Source organism: Gopherus flavomarginatus, chromosome 12, assembly GCF_025201925.1.
Source record: "Gopherus flavomarginatus isolate rGopFla2 chromosome 12, rGopFla2.mat.asm, whole genome shotgun sequence".
Classification (NCBI taxonomy): Eukaryota; Metazoa; Chordata; order Testudines; family Testudinidae; genus Gopherus; species Gopherus flavomarginatus.
In genome coordinates, this window is record NC_066628.1 from 16,344,466 (window position 1) to 16,368,177 (window position 23,712).

Here is a 23,712-nt window from a genome sequence, read left to right on the forward strand (position 1 = left end):
AGGACACCGGCCTGCAGAGGGTGCTCTGGAGGCTGGATGAGCTAATTCTCAGAGACAACCAGCAGAAGGCACCGGAGGGGTGAGTCTGCACTTGCTACAAGTGGTGGAGAATGTGGGCACAGGCGGTTTGCCCCTGATACAAGGGGAAGGCAAAGACTGGGACTATTGCCTGGAGAAACTGAGGAAGGGGACAATGGAACCTGCGTATACTGGGGCTTACTTTGCAGAGGCCCCAGGTGTTAACCCTGGTTGGGGACAGATGTCAGTGCCCTAGCAGAAGGGGGCTGATGACCCACAGAGATTATGGGAGGTGCAGTGAGCCCTCCATGGACAGTTGGATCAGCTGGCGGAAGAGCAGGAGGCCCTGGTAAAACTCCTCCAACAGGAGTTTTGGAGGAAACAGGGAGAGTGGTGTGGGAGGCCAAGTGCCAGGGCTAGGAGATCTGTGGCAGAGCGTAGGGCTTGCTATGCCTGAGGCTGGTGATGACATTTGAGGGTGGACTGGCCCTACTGTGATGAGGGCCAAGAGCCTCACCCAAAACAGCGGAAGGGACATATCCCTACAAAAGTCTGCTGGGTGAGGGAACCCAGGCGACTGAGGACATGTTGGACCTGTGGCTGACAAGGGCACATGCAGTGGGCATGCCCAGGCCTGAGGTGGAGGGTCCAGGTCAGCCACAGTGGGGGGGGGGACCCCAGAAGGACCCCAAAGGGTCCAAGGCAACCAAGAGGTGAGGAGCCTGCTGGGACTACCACACATTGGGCCACATTAGGAGGCACTGCCCCCGCAAGGGAACTGAGGGGCAGCTGAAGGAGGTGCCTGGGGGCCCGGAAGGGGTGAAATTGGACAGGTGAAAGTGGCCAGACAGAAGGATGACTGGCCATTGGGCCACCCATGAGAGGTGGCAGAGACTGCAGCCGGGACGCAAGGAACCCAGAGAGAGGTCAGGACCAGACCATTGCCAGGCAGGTCTCACACCAAGGGATGGAGACCAAGTGGGCCCAGAAAGAGACTGGGATCCAAGTGGTCCACAATCAGGCCACCAAATGGACCAAGACCCTGAGGCTGGAGGGTCAGGGGGAGGCAGGGTAGCTGCCTGACCTGAGGGTGTGATTGGAAGCTGTGGAGTAGGCCCTCCGGAAGGTGGAGGCCAACACCTGGGACATGGCCTGAAACTGGGAGGCATCTGAAAGGAAGCGGGAGGCCGTGTAAGGGCGGCCCTGGAGGGCTAATTTTGGGAAGCCCAGGCCATGAGTCCCCCCTATTCACATGGTTGGGGATTTTGAGGAGGGGTGTATGTAGTGGGGTGGTCACCTGCTCCGGCCTGGAAAGGGTTAAAGCCAACCCTGGGAGAGGGCTGGGGCTGTGAGAAGCAGCTAGTCTGATGGGGAAGGCAGCCACAGCTGGGGTCATGCCCCAATCAGGTTGCAACTGGCCCTATAAAAGGCCAGTGAACCTAGAGCTTAGGAGACTCCCTCTCTAGTTTTTGAGAGGGAAGGACCTAGCTGCCTGGGAGCTGAGCAGGGACCTGACGTAGGGCAATGCTTGGAGAAAGGCAAAGGGGGCTGGGGAGCTCCAGCCTGACAACCTCGCAGGGTGCAAGGCCTTGTGTGAGGTCTAAACCAAGTACTGGCATTGCACAGGGGCAGCCCAGGGCTAGGCAGTGGAAGCAGGTCCTACCCACCCCTCGCCAATGATGAGTGGCTATTACAGTCTGCAGTCTGCCTTAGGGAGTGGGGGCTAAATGTTGACTAGCAGTTGGCATAGAGCCAAGGTGGGATTAGGGGATTTCTGGGGACGGGAGACCCAGAGACTGAGGGGATACTGCTGGGGCAAAATCCCCAGATAAAGGGGCACCAGGGTCCGGGAGGGACAAGGGGGGGGCAGCCAGCAGTGATGACACCAGCCTGCAGAGGGTGCTGTGGAGCTGGAAAGCAAGCCAATTCCCAGACAGCCAGCAGGAGGCGCCACAAGGATGAGTCCTGAATTGCTACTGTAAATAGATGGTTCCATGATCTGAGGATCTGGTCCAAGATGAGGCTTGATAAAATGCAGTGTAAATATGGAAAAAGTTACAACCCAAACCCAGCAATCTTAGGAATGATGGTCATCCTATTGCTTCAATGGAGAGCTATTTGAGGAGAGAATAAGGCTACATCTACACTACAAAATGGGGGGAGTGATTCCCAGATCGCATACATTACTTGCAATAGCTCGACGACAGCTAGCACAAGTCTGAAAAGTAGTATAGCCATGGTAGCATGGGAAACTGTGCCGAATACAGTACATAGCCCCAGAGTGCAGGTGGGTTTGTACTCAGCATGGCTACCCCATGCTGCCAGCCATGCCACCGCAGCTACCCTGGTATATATACTCCTCAAGCTAGCGTGAGTACATGTATGCCAGCTGGTGAAATACAGCCCCAGCTTGCTGAGTAGATGTAGCCTAAAAGAGTTTGACTAATTTACCCTGGCAAACACCAGCTGAGAGGGGTAATAATCACTCTTTTTATAAATACATCAAAGGAGTAAATACGAGGGAGGGAGCAGAGCTATTGATGCTAAAGGACAATGTTGGCACAAGAAGGAATGGGGATAAATTGGCCGGGAGTAAATTCAGCTTGGAAATGAGAAGAAGGTTTGTCCCCATCAGAGGAGGGAAGCTCTGCCACAGCGTCCAAATAGGAGTTGTTGGGGACAAAAAAGCTAACTGGTGTTAACATGGGGCTGGATCAGTTTTTGATCGGGATTATATGATTGGGTTTCCAGTGAGAGCAGGGAATTGGACTCGATGATCTAAGTCTTTTCCAGTCAGTTCTTCTTAGGACAAACAGCAAGGTAACAACTTGGACAGGAAACTTCTAAACCACCAGCACTGCCTGATTCCTTCTTCCCAGGGAAACATGACCAAGGGTGGCTCCAGGCACCAGCACAGCGAGTGCCTGGGCTGGCAAGACGCGGGGGGCGGCCTGCCAGTTGCGGTGAGGGCGGCAGTCAGGCAGCCGTTTCTGTGGCCGCGTTTCTGTGGGAGGTCTGCCGGTCCCACAGTTTTGGCAGGAGTTCAGTGGCAGGTACGCCAAAGGCGCGGGACCAGCAGAACAGCCACTGAATCTGTGTGAACGGTGGACCTCCTGCAGAAATGCTGCCAAAGGCTGCCTGACTGCTGTGCTTGGGGAGGCAAAAAACTCTGAGTTGCCCCTGAACATGACACAGACACACACAGTGTGCTGAGCGCCAGCTCATCTGTGATTCCACAATGAGTTCTGAGACGGCCTGCTACCTGCTTAGAGATTGATTCATGGCTGCAAATACCCGCTGCGCTTGTGTCTCTGTTTGATGATGTGCTAGGTGAATCCCTCTGTTACTGCTCTGTTTTATCGTTTCCCTCTCTACCTTCATATCTGTGCCCTGCGGGTCAGTGGCAATCAAGAAACGTGGGTTCTGTTCTTGATTCTGCCACTGACCTGCTGGGTGACCATGAGTAAATCACTTCCCCTCCCTGTGCCTCTGTTTCCTTCTGTCATAAACAGATAAGTAAGAGTTAATAACACAAAAGTCCTTCATATCTCTTTTGCCTGGAAAGGGTTAACAAGATCTGTGAGCCTGGCTGTCACCTGACCAGAAGACCAATCAGGGGACAGGATACTTTCAAATCTTGAGGGAGGGAAGCTTGTGGGTGTGCTGTTAGATTTTGGTTGTTTACTCTGGGGGCTCAGAGGGATCAGATATGCAACTAGGTTTCTCTCCAATCTCTCCGATACAGGCTCTTATAAGTTCAGAATAGTGAGTACTAGGTAGATAAGGCGAGTTAGCCTTATGGTTGTTTTCTTTATTTGCAAATGTGTATTTGGTTGGAAGGGGTTCAAATTGGTATTTTGTTGAAAAGATTTTAATTTGTACTTGTATACTTAGGCTGGGAGGGTATTCCCAGTGTCTATAGCTGAAAGACCCTGTACCTATTCCATTTTTTAAATTTACAAAGATAATTTTTACTGATTTTCTTTCTTTAATTAAAAGCTTTTCTTGTTTAAGAAACTGATTTTTTTTTTATTCTGGTGAGACCCCAGGGGACTGGGTCTGGAACCACCAGGGAATTGGTGGGGGGAAAGGAGGGAAGGGGGAGAGAAAGTTTAATTTCTCTCTGTGTTAGGATTACTTTCTCTCTCAGGGAGAGTCTGGGAGGGGGAAACAGAAGGAGGGGGAAAGGTGAATTTCCTCTCTGTTTTAAGATTCAAGGAGTGAATCACAGTGATCTTCCAGGGTAACCCAGGGAGGGGAAGTCTGGGAGAGGCACGGTGAGGGAAAGAGTTTACTTTCCTTGTGTTAAGATCCAGTAGGACTGGGTCTTGGGGGTCCCCGGGCGAGGTTTTGTGAGGACTAGAGTGTACCAGGCACTGGAATTCCTGGTTGGTGGCAGCACTACAGGTTCAAAGCTGGTAATTGAGCTTAGAGGAATTCATGCTGGTACCCCATCTTTTGGACGCTAAGGTTCAGAGTGGGGAATTATATCATGACACCTTCCCTCCCACCCCCCCGCCCCCTTCCTCTGCCTTGTCTACTAGGACTGTGATCTCAATTATAGAAGGGCTGTGTTTTACTATGTGTGTGTTCTGTGCACCTGTTTACAGCATTGGTGTTCAGCTGGCAGCAGGGTGGTTCAGAGGATACGAGGCGCGAGCAGGAGATCTTCCTTCTATCCTCCTTGACCTCCTCTCTGTCCTTGAGCAGGACTGAGCTAGAGAGGCATCAGGTGGCTGGTGCATCTCTGAATCTGAGTTTACAAGTGCTAGTGTGTATAAAACACAATCTGCGGGCTTTGCTGCTTGCTCGTATTTTACCTTGCCATAAGTATTCCTTTAAAACAGAAGTAAACATGGTTGCAACAGAACAAACAAATTTGAAATTGCTGTATTAAAAAAAAAAAAAAAAAGGTTCCCCGCCTTTCTTTAAAGCTCAGTTTCCAGTTTGGGGTGGTTAGAAATTTTCTGTCCATTTTTTCCCCCAAAAATGGGATTTTGAACTAAGCAAATATGTCCGGGGAAAGATTCTTCTCTACTTAGCAAAAATCTATTTAATTTTTTTGGAAAACTGAAAACCACAATTTTCTTCTGCTCTTAACTTAATATTTCCAGTTAACATTAGTAATTAGATAAAAACAAATACATTTTTGATTGACAAATGCTGAAAAAAATTCTGATTTTGGGCTTCAATACTAAGTCAACATCTTGCACTGATTTTTTCTCTGATTTGGTCTAGATGTCTGACTTAATTGACAGCTAAAGCCTTAAAGGGTTCAAATTGTAATTTATGTTTAGCGTCTTACATTTCTCTGTATATTAATCAACAACAATATTTATATAGTGAACTTACTGTGCTGGTCACTGTGGATTTTTCCCCAGCTTGTGATGCATTCTATCCTCAAGTACCAGGCTTCTTTGGTCATTATTTCTCTCTTCATTGTTCCTACTGCTGTAGTATCTAGAAGCCAAAGACACAGATATGTAAGAGCCCATTTGCCCCTCACTCTGAGAATGAACTGACAGAATTAGATTCAAACCTGTTACTCTCCGTAGATGAGCTGTGTGTAGCTGACTTTGAGCTTCACAGACACTAGAGGACTGACGCTGTAGAAGGCTGTCTATCCATGTCTATTTCCTAAGGGCTTGCAGGACTCCCTCCCTGAAGCTCTGCACAGCTCAGAAGCTGAGGCCCAGAGGCAGAAGTTAATAAATTAATGGATTTCAAGCCAAAAGGTGCCATTATGAGCCACTTGTCTGACCCCTGCATGGCACAGGCCTTAGGATCTCCCACCGGTACACTTCCTCTACCCTAGCTTCCGTAGGCCAGGATTATGGAGATATTTGGGCATCTAAAGATGGAGAAAAGCACCCAATAGGATTTATCAAAACTCCTAAGTGAGCTAGTTGGCTAAATCCCATGAACATTCAATGAGAATTAGGTGCCTAACCTGCTTAGGTCATATTGGAAATCCCAATAGGCATCTATCTCCATATTGACGTGCCTAAACCCATTTGTAATCTGGCCCTGTGTCTAGCTTGATATTTCTAAGCGCTGGGCTTTTCTTGAATGTCAGAAAATGAAGGGTGGGATTCCCAAAGGAGCCGAAGGAAGTAAGGCATGTACATCTTGGTTGCCTAACTCCCTTATACTCCCTTGAGAATCTGAGCCTCAAATGATAACAAGTACAGCTAGGCAGCAGGGACTAGAGAAGTGATCGAGACACTAGAGCTGCTGTGATATAAGCCCAGATATGTGAATAAATGACCTCAAATCCCTGTGCCTTGGTTTCTTCAACTGTAACATGGGGGTTACTTACAGAGAGTGGATAGGTAATTCACTAGGAGACATTTATTTAGACCCGATCTGTAATTTTTGGCACTTTGGGATATCAGCCTATAGTCAAAATATTTTGTAGCGAATTTTGTCTTTATCCCTCAAGAGCTAGATGGATTTTGTGCCACCTCATCTCCTAGTCCTTCCCTCTTTCCCTACAATCATAGAATCATAGATTAGGGTTGGAAGATACCTCAGGATCAGGCTGCTATCAAATTCCCCCTCACTGTTTTCTTCTGCAGACTAAATAACCCCAGTTCCCTCAGCCTGTCCTTGTAAATCATGTGCCGCAGCCCCCAATCATTTCCGCTACCCTCCTCTGGACACTCTCCAATTTCTCCACATCCTTTCTGTAGTGGAGGAACCACAACTGGATGCAATACTCCAGGTATGGCCTCACTAGTGCTGAATAGAGGGCAATAATCACTTCCATCGATCTGCTGGCAACGCTACTAATACAGCCCAACATGTTGTTGGCCTTCTTGGCAGACAAGGGCAAACTGCTGACTATGTTGGCATAAGCATCAAAGTTTGTGCCTTGTGATGGCTTCATGGTGGCCTTAAGAAATGGACTGGGGATCTTTGTGCAGTTCCTAGAGGACGTGTCCCCAACACACAAATGTCAACATCGCTGGAAATATATTTGCACCCTTGTGCTCCATTACTATAGAGAGGTCCAGGAGTGTGCAGAAAGGAATCCTCTGTCATATACAGCAAGAGTTCCTCCAGGTCAGGGTACAAGCACACGTCCAGAGAATGGTGACTGAGGGAAGATCACACAGTTGCCAGCTCAGCTTCTATATGTACTACTGAAAAATGTCAAATTTCAGAACCTTGGGATAATCATCTTGCCGCTTAGGGTTAGGGTTGTGCAAGGAAAATGAGGATACAAGGGGACAAGACAGAAATCTCTGTATATTAAGTCTGGGATATTCAAAGGGGTCTAAGGATGTTAGTTGCCTAACTCTCATTGTGCAGTCAGCGGGAGTTGGGCACATAATGCCCTGAAGTCACTCTGAAAATCATTGTCACAGCTCATGGCCTGTAGTAAAAGTTCACTGTATAGTTACAGATTCTGCAGCACCCACAGCCCCTTGTGTCTGCTCTAATTGCACAAAGACTCAAAAACTAACAGCAAAACAAATTTTAAGTACATGCAAAGCAGGAAGCCTGCCAAACAATCAGTGGGGCCACTGAACAGTCGAGGTGCCATTGCTGAGAAGCTAAATCAATTCTTTGTCTCTGGCTTCACTGCAAAGTATGTGAGGGAGGGGGGTTGAAAGTCCAGACTCCAAAGTTTTATTCCCAGTTTTGGGAGGAGAATCTAATTTAGTGCTCAGAAAAGGAGGACGTAGAAGTCAGGACCCCTGAGTGTTATACTGGGCTCTAGGAGGTGGGTGAGTGGGTGGTTATAAAGGGGACAGGAATCAGGACACCTGGGTTCTATTCTCATCTTGGCCAGTGACTCAGACAAGTTACTTGAGCCCAGATCTCACAGATATTTAGGTGCTTAATTTTCAGTGGGAGTTATATGCCTCGATACCTTTGAGAATCTGGGCCTTCATCTCCTTCTGTGCCTGTTTCTCCACCCATAACATGGCAACAATGATACCTACCTTTGTACTACAGACAGAAAGGAAAATTCTATTGTGAAATATACCAGTTTAAACCTGAAGCAACTTCACTGAAGATAATGAGGTTATGTCAGTGTAATCGAGAGAGCAGTCTGGTAGGAAACATTGTACACAAGGGATTTTATTATTTTCCTTTGCAGATTTTGCCAAGTTTTCCCACATTTATATTACCCACAAATGTTATCGATGTCCTGCATTGCAGATCCCTCCCACAGCTTTTGTTGACTCTGAATCTGTATATATAAATATATTAGGGTTGCCAAAGGCATTTAAGCAAATTAGGTGCCTAACCCTATGGGAGTTAGGTGCCTAGCTACTTTTGAAATTTGGCTCTGTATTGCCAGTATCCTTCTGTATTGTCCAGTCCTGGGACTTCAGAATGAGGAAAATCCCAAATGCTATATAAATGTGAAATTTTTTATTGATATTACACTATTTTTGTAAAGGTTTGGGGATCAAAATGACCCCAAAATTCCAGGGCTAAATTTTTCAAAACCAGGAGCTTAAATTTTTATTCCTACACCCTGATTTAGCCTCCTAAATAAGTGACTTTCAGAAATGCTGAGTAGGGTTATTCAGTACTTTTGAACATCAGCTCCATTTAGACCCTACAATCAGGATTTCTGGACAGTTCCTCTAAGAACTCCAGCCTGGCTTTTAAAATTATGGCCCAAGATTGCATTCTCTAATACAGACTGTAAAATCTTTTTGAGAGATTTCACAGAAAACCACCAATTTCTGTCACACGTTTTTCCTAAAACCAGCTCTGTAAAGGTCTCTAGCCACATGGTTTGAAGCCTCAACGGATTAGTGTTTCACCATCATGCCTTTTCGATTCAAGGAAATGAGAGACTGACAGATTTATGCTCTCAGCCAATTGCAAAGCTGCTCTCTTCTCTGTCCTACCTACCACTTCCTCTCATCTTTCTCTCTTTCATCATCACTGTGCTTCCTGCACGTTCCCTGTTCCTGTGCTCCCGGACCAGCGTGCTCGGTAAGTTGCAAGATCTTTACCTCGGTTTGAATGCTCGCCATCCACCCATGTTTTAAGATTGGAATAAATGTAGTTAAACTGTGTGTTTTGGAGAAAGGTTTTCCCGTGGATTGAAGTTGTCCTTAGGGCTTTTGAATTCAGAATCCAAAGGCCACCCCTTTCCGTAGGGCCAAAGGCAGGAAATTAGTGGGAAAGTGATTTGTTAAAACTGGTGCAGTGTGAGCTTCAGCGACACCCGTGAAATCCCCATTGACTTTGCAGTCCCTGGATGAAACAGATGGCATGATTTGTTCCTGTGTTTTATTAAATTACTGTGTGTCTGCAGTGTTCCTCTTCAGGCCTGCATGAAGTCACACGTGCTGTAGAATGAGTTTATCTATCTCTTTCTCTTCTCCCTGCCCCTGTATGATTTGATGGCTTGTTTCAGGGCACCCAGGGAGTGTGCTGCAGAGCTCGGAAGCTGAGGCAGGAGTTCTGATGCTTAATTCTGCCCTTTGCTCCAGCAGATTCCCTTACAGAGCTGTGAGTAGAGAGCAAAGCCCTGAGATCCACTCCTCCTGCCATTGGCAAACCATCATGAACAGCAGCAGATGTTTTTATGTACAGATCTGTTTTTAAGAGGAAAAACCACGTGGTGGGATGTTCCTGCTGTGGAGGGAGGCTGGGTTAGCAATGTGCCTTCAGCTGCATGTTCTAGGAGTCTCTTCAGGGGTGTGCCCTGAGCTGGAAGTGGGTTTGACTTGGTGTTCAAAAATGCTGCTGCTGGTAATGGTGAAATTGCCCATGCTGTGTGTGGCCCATGTGCTGAGGGAGAGTGTGGGAGTTGAAGGTGACTCCAGGCCTCAGTTTTGGTCTGGCTATTCTCCCCACTTTATAAACTGCATGCTGCACCACTGAAGTAAATAAATGGAAGCTTAATTACAGAGAAGAAAGTTGAGTGAGTTCTACTGGTTTTGAAACACAGGGTGGATTTCAGAGGCTGTCTTGAGCCCAATCTGACTCCAGTGGTAAATCTTGCACCTGCTTTGCCGAACCCCATGTGCCATCCAGACTCCCTTTTAAAAAAGCAGTTTCATGATGGGGGTGGGTAAGCAGGGAGTTAAGACTCCTGGGTTTTACCCCAGTTCTGGGAGGGTAGTGGAGTCTAATGGCTGGTGGGCTAGGCGTCAGGACTCCTGACTGTTGGCTCTGATGCTATCACAGGGGTGACTTTGAGCAAGCCACTTTGCCCTTGCCCCTCTGTACCTCAGTTTCCTCATCTGTACAATGTGAATAATACTTCATAGGAAGCATGTGATGCTTGATTCATTCATGATTATAAAACACTCAAATCTTTAGATGGGAGTTCCTAGAAAAAGAGCAAATTATCAAATATTGTTGTTTTTGATCCCTTATTAGCTACTAGTGGTTGGGTACTTCATAACCTGTGAGTGATCCCAGACTGCAACTTTTACCTGATCTGTAGCACCTACCATGATAAGGAGAACCAACAACTTTTATGCATGTTAGAAAGATACCCAAGAGCCCAGTATCTGAAGCCTCAAAGGATTTCAGATACAGAATGCAAACGCCATAGGCTGCAAGCAGCCAGCCTTTAGCAGAAAGGTTCTCTGCCCTGCTCTGGGGGTTGGATCTGCAAGTGAGACAGTGGGATAAAGTCTGGAGGCTGATTCAGGGCAGTAATGGGTTCAGTAAAGGATTATTCTAACATAGAAGGTTAGAGCTAGGTAGAATGTGTGGCCTAACAGGCCTGTCATCTTGGGGTTAGTGCAGGATTGTTCCCTACAGTCTGCTTTCTATTACTTTGTTCCGTCTAGTTTTAAAAATCCCAAAGTAAATCAGGAAGAGCTGAGACTGAAAGTGTAAAGCCTTTTGGCTGAGAGGAAGGATGCACCAGCAATTAGGGGGCTAGCCTGGGATTTGAGAGACATGGGCTTAATTTCCTGCTCCACCACAAACTTCTTGTGTGACCTTGTGCAAGTTTTAGTCTCTCTGGGCCAGATTTGTGTAGGTACTTGGGCACCTAAAGATGCAGCAGGCCATAGAATCATAGATTTTTAGGGTTGGAAGGGACCTCAGGAGATCATCTAGTCCAACCCCCTGCTTGAAGCAGGACCAGTCCCCAAATGGCCCTCTCAAGGATTGAATTCACCACCCTGGGTTTAGCAGGCAAATGCTCAAACCCCTGAGCTATCTCTCCCCTGCGTAGTGAGATGTTCAGAAGTGCCTAGGTGCCTAACCCCTACTGATTTCAATCTGCCTCTTTTGGTGCCCACAGACATTTAAAAAACTGGCTCTCTGCCTCAGTTCCCCTGTAAAATGTGGATAATAGCAAAATGGATAATAGCAATGCCTTACATCACTAGGAATAAATTGTGAGGTGCTCAGATAGTTGATAATGGGAGCTCTGTTTCTGGTGCTGGGAGGAGCTGGGGCTTACTTATTAGAGACGGGCAAATTGAAATTGACCTTTATTTGGTTCTGTTCATGGCTCTGCCTCTCACTGTGACCTCAGGCAAGTGATTTGCCACTCTGTGCCTTAGTTTCCCCAGCTATACAGTGGGGATGATATTGACTTCACAGGGTGGATGAGACTTAATATTTGTAAAACACTTGGGCTGGAATTGTCAGAGGAGCCTAAGGTGATAAGTAAGGTGCCTAATTCCCTTGGACTCCTCTGAAAGCCTTTGTTGGAGATTATTGGAAGAAGGGAACTAGAGAAGGAGAAACCCTTATTACTGTATTAATTTTAGTGGGTGTAGCTTCTGCATTATTGGTGACTTGCTGCTGCTTACTCCTAAAGGTGGGAACATCCTGCTGTGGAGGCTTTTACAATCCTGTCTCTGCTGTAACTTTTAAAAATTAAGTTTCTGACATAGGTATGGCAGGGTTGGATGTGGTCTGTTTGCCATGTTTTGCTCTGTGTATCCTAAACCACTGTTGGTATCTCTTCATTTTAGGCTGAAAATGGAATTGATGAGCTGGGAGGAAACAGTTGCTTTGGAGAAATGGCACAGTTCCAGATATGGGGCTCAGTGAGCTGGTATGAGATTGGCTTTTTACAGAGGAATGGAGAATCCCTGCCCAGGGGGTAAATACTACATAACAGCAAAACTGTCAAAATCTAGGGGCAACTATAATGGGTTAGAACAGGGGGGCTAAGAGTTAGGACTCCTGGGTTCTGTTCCCAACTCTGGGGGAGTGTTGACTAGTGGTTAGAGCAAAGGGAATTACTTCTAGTTGTAGAGAAGGGGGACTGGGAGTCAGGACTCCTGGGTTCTATTTGGCTACCTCTATAAGTGCTTTAGCAAGACCTCGAATTTCCAACCTGGAGAGAGGACTCCAGGGCATTCTTGTTAGATGGTCTGGCAGGCCTAATCCTGCCCTGTTCTATCTCCCTTCCCCCAAATGGTGCAGGCTGAGGTGTGTCAAACCTTTAGCTTTGGCCTTTGTAATGTAGCAGATATTTTTCAACTCTGACTTGATCAAAGTATCTGTTACCAGCTGTGTTGGCCAATCCACCATTCAGTTGTGGCAGTGGAGTGTAGGAGTGTCTTGTGGCTTCACATGTCTTGAGGCCTTCAGATTTTAAGTCCTCATTGTCCAGGACTGGTTCATCTCTTCCTCCTGCCACTGCAGATAAATTAATGCTTTCTGTCTGAAGCTGTTCGGTCTTTTGCTTGAGGCCTTAACAAAATTTGAGATCCTGCCTGCTCACTGTGGATGTTAAAAGGGCCATGTGATCTTCTGTAAGCATCAGGAGGGGGCTTACCTAGTTGTCTTCTAAAATATTCCCCTCCCTTTTCCTCTTGCACTTTGCGCTCACTGCCTCCCTCCACCCCAGACGTGACTTCCTTTTACTCCTGCTGTTTTCCCCTCGATGTATAGTGTTTTCTCTTTCTGCCTAGATATGCTCCCGTAGAACTGGGCTGTGGTGTGCTGGGAATTAGGTATAGATGCATCCAGTGGCAACTCTGATCTCTGATGTAGCTGCTACAGTAGGAGAGAGGAAGAGGCTGTGTTGGTCGCTCTCTTATGAATGTTTCTTTGCCCGTTTCAGATTGTGGAGAGGCTGAGGATGAAGACTGACTCCCCAGCGCCATGAAATGATCGGGGCTGAAGTGGAAAAATTAACTACTGTAACTGAATCTTGAAAATGGTCTGTAATGAAACATCCTGGACCTGAGCACCAAGGACAGTAGGGTAAGGGCCTCCAACTAAGTATGGCCTTAATGAAAAGGAACTGAGTGGTTTTATGGCCTACCTGAGCTGAGATAAATATAATCAGCTCCTGTGCTTTCAAGGCTTGTTCTGGTCTCTTAGAAAGTAGCCAGGGATGTGTTGCTAGAGGCAGGATGCCTGACTTGATGGGCCCATCCATTGTTTTATTAGCTGTGTTACACTGTAGCCTAGAGGCCCTACTGTGCTAGGGTTTGTACAGACACTTTATTAGAGACCATCCCTGTCCCAAAGATTTTTGTTGGCTTTGTCTACTTAGGTTATAAAGGATGGAAAAGAGGAAGTATCAGCATTGCAGATGGGAAACTGAGTATCAGCATTGCAGATGGGAAACTGAGGTACAGAGAGCTGAAGACTGAAATTTTCAAAGGAGCCCACTGGAGTTAGGTACCCAAGTCTGAGATTTAAAAGGATTTGTTTGAGGTCACCCAGGGAGTCTGTGGCAGAGCTGAGAACTGAGCCCAGATGTCCCAGTCCAGAACTGTCACCACACAACTGTTCCTGTGCTGGAGGCACTTTTTAATTCTTCAGTTTCCATGGCGAGACCTATGTTCCTATGTCTCAGACTCCGGAAATATTGTGGATAAGGTCCTCGTTCTTGTGGCACAATGAGTGCCCCTTGGACAGACACTTAGTATTGGGGGAAGTGCACTACTGTATGAGACAGCCCATAATTGGATGTATGGGAGCTATCTTGAGGGTGGGTGTGGAGGGGAGACACAGCCTACAAGAAGTTTCTTCTCAGACCCATGAGACCCCTCTTTTTGCCATTGGTGATGTTGCAGCTGGGTTTGAGGGCATGGGTGGGGTCTACCATGATGAACTGTATGTTCAGTCGATCTTTCACCTGCTCCACCCTGATGCCACATGTGCCCTCAGCAGACCCCACTACACCAAGGAAGGAGAGAAGCATTAACTCCCTGTGTGGCTCCCATTTCGGGCCTGCAATGAAATCTGGGCATTTCCCATAGTAGATGGTGTCAAGGTTTAAGGCCAGGAGGTGTAAGACCATTATAGCCATCTAGTCTGACTTCCTGCATTGTAGGGGGGCATAGAACATCACCTAGTAACCCCCACTATGACTCCTTGACTCCTTCCCCTTTCTGAAACTCGGCTGTTCTCCCTGCATGGTCCTTTAAAATAGTTCCCTGCATTAGCTCTTGCCTCACAGCGTCTCCAGGTAACTTCACTGTGCCGTTTCCTTGTCTGTAACTGCTGTGCCCTTAGCAGCTGCTCGTATGGCCATACTGAAAAGCCAGATCTTCGTACGCCAGAAGGAACCGTTTGATTGCCTAGTCTGATCTCCAGTTTAATACTGGCCAGAGAATTCAGTCTGGATTGGAAGACAGCAAGGAATGGAGCATCCACCGTCCCTTGGGAGTTTATTCAGTCACCCTTGCTGTTAGAAATGTGCGTTATTTCTAATTTGAATGTGCCTGGCTTTAACTTCCAGACATTGGTTTTGTTCTGCCTTTCTCCGCTAGATTAAAGAGACCTATAGGACCCTGTATTTTCTCCCAATGAAGGTTCTTGTATGCTGTAATCAGGTCACCTCTCTCAAGCTTCCTTTTCTTGATTTAAACTAAACAGATTGAACTTCTTAAGTCTCACTATCAGGCATTTTCTCCAGCCCCGAACCACTTTAATGGTTCATTTCTGAACCCTCTCCAGTTTTTCAATGTCCTTTTTAAAATCTGGACACCAGCACTGGATGTGGTATTCCAGTATCAGACTCACCAGTGCTTTATACAGGGGTAAAATCACCTCCCTGCTTCTAGTAGCTACTCCCCTATTTATGCATGCAGGGATTTTATCTGTCTTTCAGGTGAAGCTGGGAAGCCAGGGAGTCCATGTTGCAACGTGAGGAAGTTGGGTAGGGAAGCAGCTAAAATTCTCAAACACTTGAGGTCTCAGAGTCGTGGTGACTGGTGTGTGGGAGAGGCAACCACATTGCCACTTTTAGGACGAGGAGGAGTCTGCTGTGATGAACTGCATGTTCAGTCCATGTTTCACCTGATTTACCTTGATTACACACATGCCCAGAGCAGACTAATGAAACAAACACCTGTAGCTGAAGTCTGATTTGGGAGTGGGGGAGGAACTGATGTTCTAATGGTTTCCAATGCAACCATATGTAAAGTCCCAGACAGTGAGGGGAATAAGTAGCAGATCCAGGGGACCTCTTCAGAAACATGGATCTGGTTTCTGTGCAAATGAAGAAGGAACAGAGATACAAGGAAATGAGTTTTCCCTTTAGCTGATAGCATGCTCTTTTATAAATAAGGTCATGATCTGGAAATAATTCCTCTTTGCTTCTGTAGGGGCAAGAACTCTGAAGACAAGATTTGCTGGTTTCGCTTCTCCCTCCTCACCCTGGATCCCTTCTAGGAATCATAGATGTAAGTGCTGCAGGAAGTTCGTATCCATCCAGTTTCTTAATGTGGTCCCAAATTGGTACCCCCAGCCAATGTCACCATCGAGGAAGGTGTGGGTCAAAAAAGGGGTACTATGGTAGACATAGTTTTCCAATAGTTAATAAATGTCTGGCATAGGGTGCAACATGTGTTCCTCATTCAGAACTCATTCAGTGACAAACAGTCTCTGAACTGATCTTCCAGACATTGCCAGGCAATCTTTCAGTGCCGGAAGCTGCAGGTGCTTTCAGAAAGCCATATCTTTCTGCACATATGAACGGGCACTCCCTGCTGCAGAACTTTACTGAGGTAACTGCTTAGTAAAAGTTTGCTATTTCGGGAAATTAACGGGTGTTCTTTCTAGGGAGTCCTCTTGCTCTCAGAGCTGTTCATTTAAGGAATAGTGGCCATGGTAACCGTTCCTCTTGCTGCCACGAACCATGGGCAGTGGGATTTTGTGTCATCGCAGATTACACTTGGCCTTCCTTCACTCAGGGTGCTCTTGGATGGGTTTGGCTGTCCGTTAGCACCTTCTGCGGGGTCAGAATACTCAGAGGCAAAAGGGGACTGGACTCTGGGGACAGAAATAGGGTTTAAAAACAACCTGTTTTGTACATATTGCTCTGTAAACTTTAGGCAGTGGGCTATAATAACCAGATAGTAATTTTTCAATGAGAGCTGAAAGATTGCCTGCACTGAGGCACTAGGAGCTATGCTGGCCTCAGCTGGGAGGAGTTAGCTTCAGTGCACCAACTGGGTTTCCAAGACACAACTGTGTGCTGCATTCTGCATCTGTGAACCTTTATCTTTACGGGGATGATTTGAGATGAGCCTTAAAGGAAAGGAAAATGTATCTTTCTCTCCACCAGCATCAACTGTAAGAGAGAATTTGGGGCCTGAAGATTAAAAGATTTGCCCCATCTCCAATCTGCATTACAAAGACTCTTTGAAGTTATGTCCAGGAAAGGCTATACTAAAAACAGGATAAATAATAAAACTAGATTGAATGGATGTGTAAAAGTTGGGTGTTTTTTGTACAAAAGGGCAGTGGTAGAACTGGGGGAAATGGAGCTTTATCAACTCTAATCCACTGGTCTGAATTTAGCCCAGGTCAATAGTGGCTGTAGTTGGGATTTTCAGAGGAAATTTAAGGGAGTTAGATGCCATGCTGCTTTAGTTCCTTTGAAAATCCCATCTTTAATGCATTGCAATTTTCAGTTGCCCTTTCTGTGAAATAAGTTAGGGCTTGATCTCATATCTGAGATAAAAATACCTGGACAAGTATTGTAAAACTCCTAGTCACTAGTGTCTATGCACTTGTACAAAATTGAGGATCAGGATGGTAACAAACATTGATCTATTTACTGCTGTGTCCAAAACTACTTTCCATTCTTCCATGAATTGACTCCATTATGTCCACTATCTGTTTTCTACTACCAACACCATTTAGGTTAGGCTGAGATTTTCAGATGCACTCAGGATTTGGACACCCGGTTACCAATTAAAAAATAATGGGAATTTACTAGGCAAATCCCATAAATTTGAAAATCTTAACCTAAATACATTTAAACCATGTCTCCCCCACCCTACAGGTGCACACTCGCACCTCTGACACCAGCTCAGACCTTTATTTCGTGCTTCGAATGTTGGCATCCTCTATCATCCTGTTTTCTCTTCACCCCACATAAACAGACATAGATCCTTTCCCATTGACCTGGGGGCCACCGCTGCAGTTCTGCTACATCTAGCAGCTGTTGTGCTGAACAGCTGGGAGACAGTGAGAGAGATGGAGCTGAGAGGCAATGCTATGTGAACCAAATTCAGCAACATGTAGTTTTGAGTTTAGGTAACCAGGGGAGTTCTGTTGAAGTCAGGACAAATTTTCAGTGTCAGAAGCAAAGATGCCAAGCTGGACCCTCAAAACCAGGGCCATCTCAGGCTACGCCTTCACTACCGGCCGTATCGGCGGGTAGCAATCGATTTCTCGGGGATCCATATATCGCATCTCATCTAGACGCGATATATCGATCCCCGAACGAGCTCCTGTTGACTCCGGAACTCCACCAACGCGAACAGCGGTAGCGGAGTTGACAGGTTTCGCCACAGACGTCGATCTCGCGCCATGAGGATGGTAGGGAACTCAATCTAAGATACTTCGATTTCAGCTACGCTATTCACGTAGCTGAAGTTGCATATCTTAGATCGATTTCACCCCTAGTGTATGTCTGTTACAGCTATCCCCCTATTCCATTTTGTTTCTTACAGCTGTCCCCATACTCTATTTTGTTTTTGTTCTCCTCCTGTGGCCGCCCTTCCCTGGCTGTTAAGTTGTTTACCAGGGCCACTGCCCTTCTCAAAGGGAGGGCCCCTTAAGTTGTTTAACAAGAGCCATTGCCCTTCTCAAAGGGATGGCCATTTGTGCTGCGTGCTAAATGGGACCGCTGCCCTGTTCAAACGGTTAGTTCTGTTATCACCTCGTTGAACCTGGGCTCGGTGTAGGGCAGGCAGTGTCCAGAGCTGCAAGACCTATTGAGTTTTTAAGATCCTGGGCATGAGTCATAGGCCTCATGTGCTTTTGAGTCACCTATTGCACAGGAATCTGCCCAGACATGTTTCTGTGCTCACCTGCAGTGTTTCCCTGTGCCTCCTCCCCTGTGACAGAGGGCGCCTATCAGGATTACTGGTGGGAGACTGCCTAAGTTTGCCTTTAAAAACAGACATTTTTGAAACACACCTCAGAAAGGTTCCTGCATTGCTGCCTGGTCTGATCAGCCAGGGGTTTTGGAGGGTCCTTTCTCCGTTCTCATTTTATTTTTGAGCGTACCCCTGTTTTTTGAAAACCCCCCCACGAAGAACGAATTGCTGCCTGAGAGATCTCCTGATTATCGAGACCGTACCGGAGCCTTCTGATGTTCTTGCTGCTTCTGCCTTTGCTGCTGCCTTGGGGACTGGTAAGAATCCCTCTGTGAAACTTTCTGTACTTTTATTTTATTACTTTAGCTGCTGGCTCTGTTTCCCTAGCACACAGACTCAAGCTAAACCTTGGTCTGTGTCTTAAAACCTCTCTTAAACTCTGCGGCGCTTTGCCGCTAAAAATAAGTTTGTGCTACTGCTAAGCTCTGCTCCTGTGGGCTTTGCCTCGGGGCTCTCTGCTTTCAGCTGTATCCACTGCTGTAGCCACCATCCCTTGGCTTCCTTGGGAGCTGTATTCTGGGCACATACCACTCTGCCCTCTGTAACTTCCCCATAGCATAAGGTGCATCATAGGGTTTTTTTCTTTTTTAGTTTAATAAGTCATAGTTTAAGATTGTAAAGCTTGTAAGGTTCACCTGCCTTGTTATAGTTTACTGTTTTGTTGCTCCGTATGGTTGCTTGTTATAGTTTTGCTTAGAATTGTGATATTTGTTGTTTTGCCTAGTCATTGGTTAAGATAGATAAGGTTTTTGCTGCTTACATTCGTCTTCTCGCTGTCCCGATCTCTCCCTGAACTTTCCCGTGTCTGTTTTTCCCCCACTCCAATCTCCCCCTCTGTGTGCTTCTCCGTGTCTCCCTGTTATAACCCTTTGCTGCTTTTTTCCCCCGCATCTGCACTCTCTCCGAACTTCCCAGCTCCTTGCTACTTCTCCCCCTGTGAAACTTCCCAAACCCTTTGCTGCTTTTTTTCCTTTGTTTTTGGTGTCCGCTTGTTGCTTAAACCTCTCTCCAGCCCTTCTTTACACTTCTCCGCTGCCCCTCCCCTACCGAAGATCACCATCACACTGCTCCATTGTCCTTACCCTGCAGGGCTTCAGAGTCTCTCGCTGCTTCCAGCCACACTCTCCTCTCATCAGTTGCCACTAATCATTCACTCCCCTTTCCCCTCCTGTTCCTTTACCCAGCCTTTAGGTACACTCTTGCAGATTATCTGCTATCCTAGCCTCACAAATTAAGTCATTAATTTTCTTTTATACCGTTACATTGCATAATTTCATTTGTCACCCATATTGTATTATTGCACTGTGGTTCACATTTTACTTTTAATTATAACACCCCATTGGTTGCTTCCACTTTTCTGATATACTATGTATTTGCATTAATACCGTTGTGTTACATTGTGTATAAGGCCACTAACCACTTAATACATTCTGTCTAATATTGTTGACCATTTTATATAGAAGCTACCATTTTATTTTGCATTTCTTTTTGATATGCTTATTGACTGTACTGTATCCCATTGTGCTGTACCCCACTGTTAGAACTACCTACACTGTTCAATAAAAAGAATCCCCCCCATCATTGTCTATTGTAAACACCATATACACCCCATCCCATCGTATTTCATTGTTAAATTCCCACCACTTCCATTTTCCTTTAATAAAGAAATTAATTGGCACCCCACCTGTGTGGTAATTGCTCCCCAAGATCCCATATACCTGCAGGCAGGGACAGTGTAGACCAGCCCTCAGAAAACATGAGCCATTTGGTCATCAAGAGTTTGAACTAGCTTTTGGGGGTTCAGCTGAACATAAGAAACAAGCATTTCCCCCAAATCCTGTATTTAACATTAAAGCAGCATGAATCCTAAAAATTTGTAATTCTCCAATTTTTATTTTTATTTGTACTCCATATTATGGGAGAAGTTGCAATTTTATTCTTTTAACGTGATTGCTTTTTAACTGGGTGAAGGTCTCTGATTACATGTGTACAGACAAGTACACAAATGCTATGCGATAACTTTGGAACACTGCATGCAATCATTTCCAACTTTTGTGGGAATGTTTGAGGTGGTGAGGGCCAGCAACTTGTTCATTTTTGGGGAAAATGGGAGGAGGGACAGATTGACACATGGAGCCTTTGCCAGCTGTTTAGCACAGCTGCTGCTTCAAGCAACTCTGCAATTGTCTATAGACTAAAGAACTGGTTGATGGAAGCCATTAACACCTTCCACCCTAGCAATACCCCTAGCTCGTTTGTGTGTCCTACCACCAGAATTTAACATTTGAAACCCTAAATAGCTTCTCAGAGACCAATAATAGGGGAAGTGGGGGCATGCACACCACCCCTGGTATAGCGGGGGAGGAAGGGGAAGTAGGAGTGTACAGAACCTAGTGGGGCAAATCCAGTTTGGGGGAAGGGGGCACACAACTCCTGGCATAGAGGGGTATCAGGTGCAGGGAGAGCCCATGCAATTGCAGGGGGAGATTGGGGGACCCTGCTATAGAGGGATGAGAGCATACAGAACCCCTGTCACATGGTAACTTTGGGGACCTTGGCATGGGGGTAAGTGGGAATGGGGATGTACCCATTGCTGCTGGCAGGGGGAAAATGGAGGGATGCAGAAAGTCCCTGATGTGTGCAATAAGATCAGCCTACAGAAGCTATGAAATGTAGAGGCCACCAAGTTAAATCCAAATTAACAAAATAATCCAAATATAACAGTATTGAACCCTCAAACCAGCTGGTAAGATTTGCAGTTAGCAGTGGGAGTAGTTGAATCCATGGGGAGTTATTTTATGGCATGGTTATTCGGGCAGGGGTGGAGGAGTGAGACCAGTACAAACAGGGATGTCTTTAGCATCCTGGGAAATGGAGTCTAAAGTCACCAGCTGTCATAAGTTCAAAGCTGGCCCTTTCCAGCAGCAGCATCTCCCATCAGTGTAGGAGGCAGAGCAGAGTCAATAAAAAGATGGTTGCTCATGTGTTGCCCCTAACATGCAGATGAGCACCATTTTGACTTGGCTGTTGTTGGGATCCTAGTGGTGCTGTTTTGATGTGGGTTGAGAGGGTAATGTGGGTGCCATTTTGATGTGGTTTTTATGGAGTGCCATTTTGATAGGGGTTGAGAGTTGGGATGTTGGGTATCTTTGACAGTTTTTATTGGAATCTCTTTGGTATCATTTTGAGATGGGGTGGAGGTGGCATGTGGGTGCCAGTTTGACTTGGCTTTTTTGTGGGGGAAGCTTTGGGTACCACTTTGAAAAATGTTGCAGTGGGTACCATTTTTGACATAGCTTTATGGGGAAACTGGATGCCATTTTGATGCAGGTCAGGGAGCTGATGTGTCAGTGCCATTTTCCCCTGGATCAGGAGTGGATGCATGGCTCCCCTATTGAAATTGGTTGGGCGGCGGGTGGGTGCATGGATGCCCTGTTGATACCTAGGGCAGGCGGGTGCCCTGATGATGTGGGTCAGGCAGGTTGCACGTGGGTGCACTGGTGATATGAGTTAGGCAGCAGGTGCATCATGGGTGACCCATTGACGTGGGGCTGGCAGCAGCAGGTCGGGCAGCCGGGCTGGGGAGGTGCCCTGGTGACGGGCCTGGACGCTAGCTCAGCAGTAGCATGTGGTTCTGCCTGGGCTTGTCGGCAGGGAAGGCGGCGCTGTGGCCGCTCACTTCACCACGTCACAGCGGCCTTCCCCCACAGTGGCTGTGCAGAGAGGCCGGGGAGGGATTTTTGGACCAAACCATTTCCGCAGAATGGGGCTGTTTGGTGTAAAAAGGCTGAGACCCTTTTGGGTGTATTTTGGGATACCAGCGTCTAGTCAACATATTTTGTAGCGAATTTTGTCTTCATGGCTCAAGAGCTAGATGGATTTTGCGCCACTTCAGCTCCTAGTCCTTTTCCCCCTTTCTCTACAATGGTATGTCTCGTGCGCCTTCCCCGCCCTCCCCTCAAACAGGGCTTTGGGCAGGGCGGGCGGCGCGAGACGCTTTGGGACGCTGAAGAGTGAAGCTGCCCCGCACCGCTGTTATTGGCGGGTGCAAGCGGGAGGGAGCGGGGGCGGTGCTGGAACGCTCCTCGGCGAGGGGAGGGGCAAGCGGACGGAAGCAGCGGTGCATGCGCAGAGACGGATTTACTTGCCAGAAGCGGTTATTTTCCCGCCCTTTCCCTGCCCAAACGGATTTTTTTTAACCGCTGCGTGGTTTCCGCTCAATGAGCGAGCAGCCCTCATATTATTTTGGGCGTGTCATAACTTTAGTCCCAGATATGGACCTTAGCGTCCAAAATATGGGGGTTAGCATGAAAACCTCCAAGCTTAGTTACCAGCTTGGACCTGGTACTGCTGCCACCACCCAAAAAATTAGAGTGTTTTGGGGCACTCCGGTCCCCCTGAAAAACCTTACCTGGGGACCCCAAGACCCAAATCCCCTGAGTCTCACAACAAAGGGAAATAATCCTTTTTCCCTTCCCCCCTCCAGGTGCTCCTGGAGAGATACACAGAAGCAACCTCCATGAATCTAAACAGAGGGATTCCACCCCCTCTAATTCCAGTCCTGGAACAAAAAAAAAAAACACTTCCCTCTGGCTTCTTCCTCCCACCAATTCCCTGGTGAGTACAGACTCAATTTCCCTGAAATTTCCCAGTAAAGAAAACTTCAACAGGTCTTAAAAGAAAGCTTTATATAAGAAAGAAAGAGAGAAAAATACATACAAATGGTCTCTCTGTATTAAGATGACAAATACAGGGTCAATTGCTTAAAAGAAATATGAATAAACAGCCTTATTCAAAAAGAATACAAATCAAAGCACTCCAGCCACTATATTCATGTAAATACAAAAGAAACCAACTCTTTGGTACTCACAACTTGGAAACAGAAGATTAGAAAGCAGAAATACTTCTCCAAAGCTCAGAGAAAGCAGGCAGACAGAAAACAAAGACTCAGACACAACCTTCCCTCCACCCAAAGTTGAAAAAATCCGGTTTCCTGATTGGTCCTCTGGTCAGGTGCTTCAGGTGAAAGAGACATTAACCCTTAGCTATCTGTTTATGACACGCCCCCCAAATTGCAGACTGTGGGGAAGCTCACTGGCGGCGATTTGCTTCTAGAACTTTAAAATAAACAGATTACTACAACACATGCACCTTTACATATATTTTCCCGCCCTTTCCCTGCCCAAACAGATTTTTTTTAACCGCTGCGTGGTTTCCGCTCAATGAGCGAGCAGCCCTCATATTATTTTGGGCGATACTAGCTCCTCCCCACACCCCGTGTCAGTCTTTCCCGCCAAATATAAAGGAGTGTCAAATTCACCCCGCAGGGCATGAAGGTACAGCCGCCGTTTTATAAAATGGGGCCATTTGTGATTCAGTGGCT

General features: G+C 46.7%; 1 long non-coding RNA gene and 2 other non-coding genes across 4 annotated transcripts; all 3 read left to right on the forward strand.

The window, feature by feature from the left end:
* The first annotated feature begins 8,491 nt into the window (after window positions 1–8,491).
* LOC127032892 (uncharacterized) lies at window positions 8,492–19,777 on the forward strand. 2 transcript variants are annotated; one of them, XR_007768939.1, is made up of 7 exons: window positions 8,492–8,982; window positions 9,410–9,504; window positions 11,943–12,025; window positions 13,043–13,185; window positions 15,047–15,094; window positions 15,543–15,620; window positions 18,489–19,777. It is a non-coding gene; the product is annotated as an uncharacterized LOC127032892 (long non-coding RNA). The 2 variants fall into 2 exon arrangements; XR_007768938.1 differs by lacking the exons at window positions 15,047–15,094; window positions 15,543–15,620; window positions 18,489–19,777 and adding an exon at window positions 13,481–13,532 and having other exon boundaries at window positions 8,500–8,982.
* Window positions 15,195–15,272, forward strand: LOC127033439 (small nucleolar RNA SNORD126). Its single transcript, XR_007769119.1, has one exon. It is a non-coding gene; the product is annotated as a small nucleolar RNA SNORD126 (small nucleolar RNA).
* Window positions 16,046–16,186, forward strand: LOC127033433 (small nucleolar RNA SNORA79). The gene has a single exon (XR_007769113.1). It is a non-coding gene; the product is annotated as a small nucleolar RNA SNORA79 (small nucleolar RNA).
* Window positions 19,778–23,712: the final 3,935 nt, after the last annotated feature.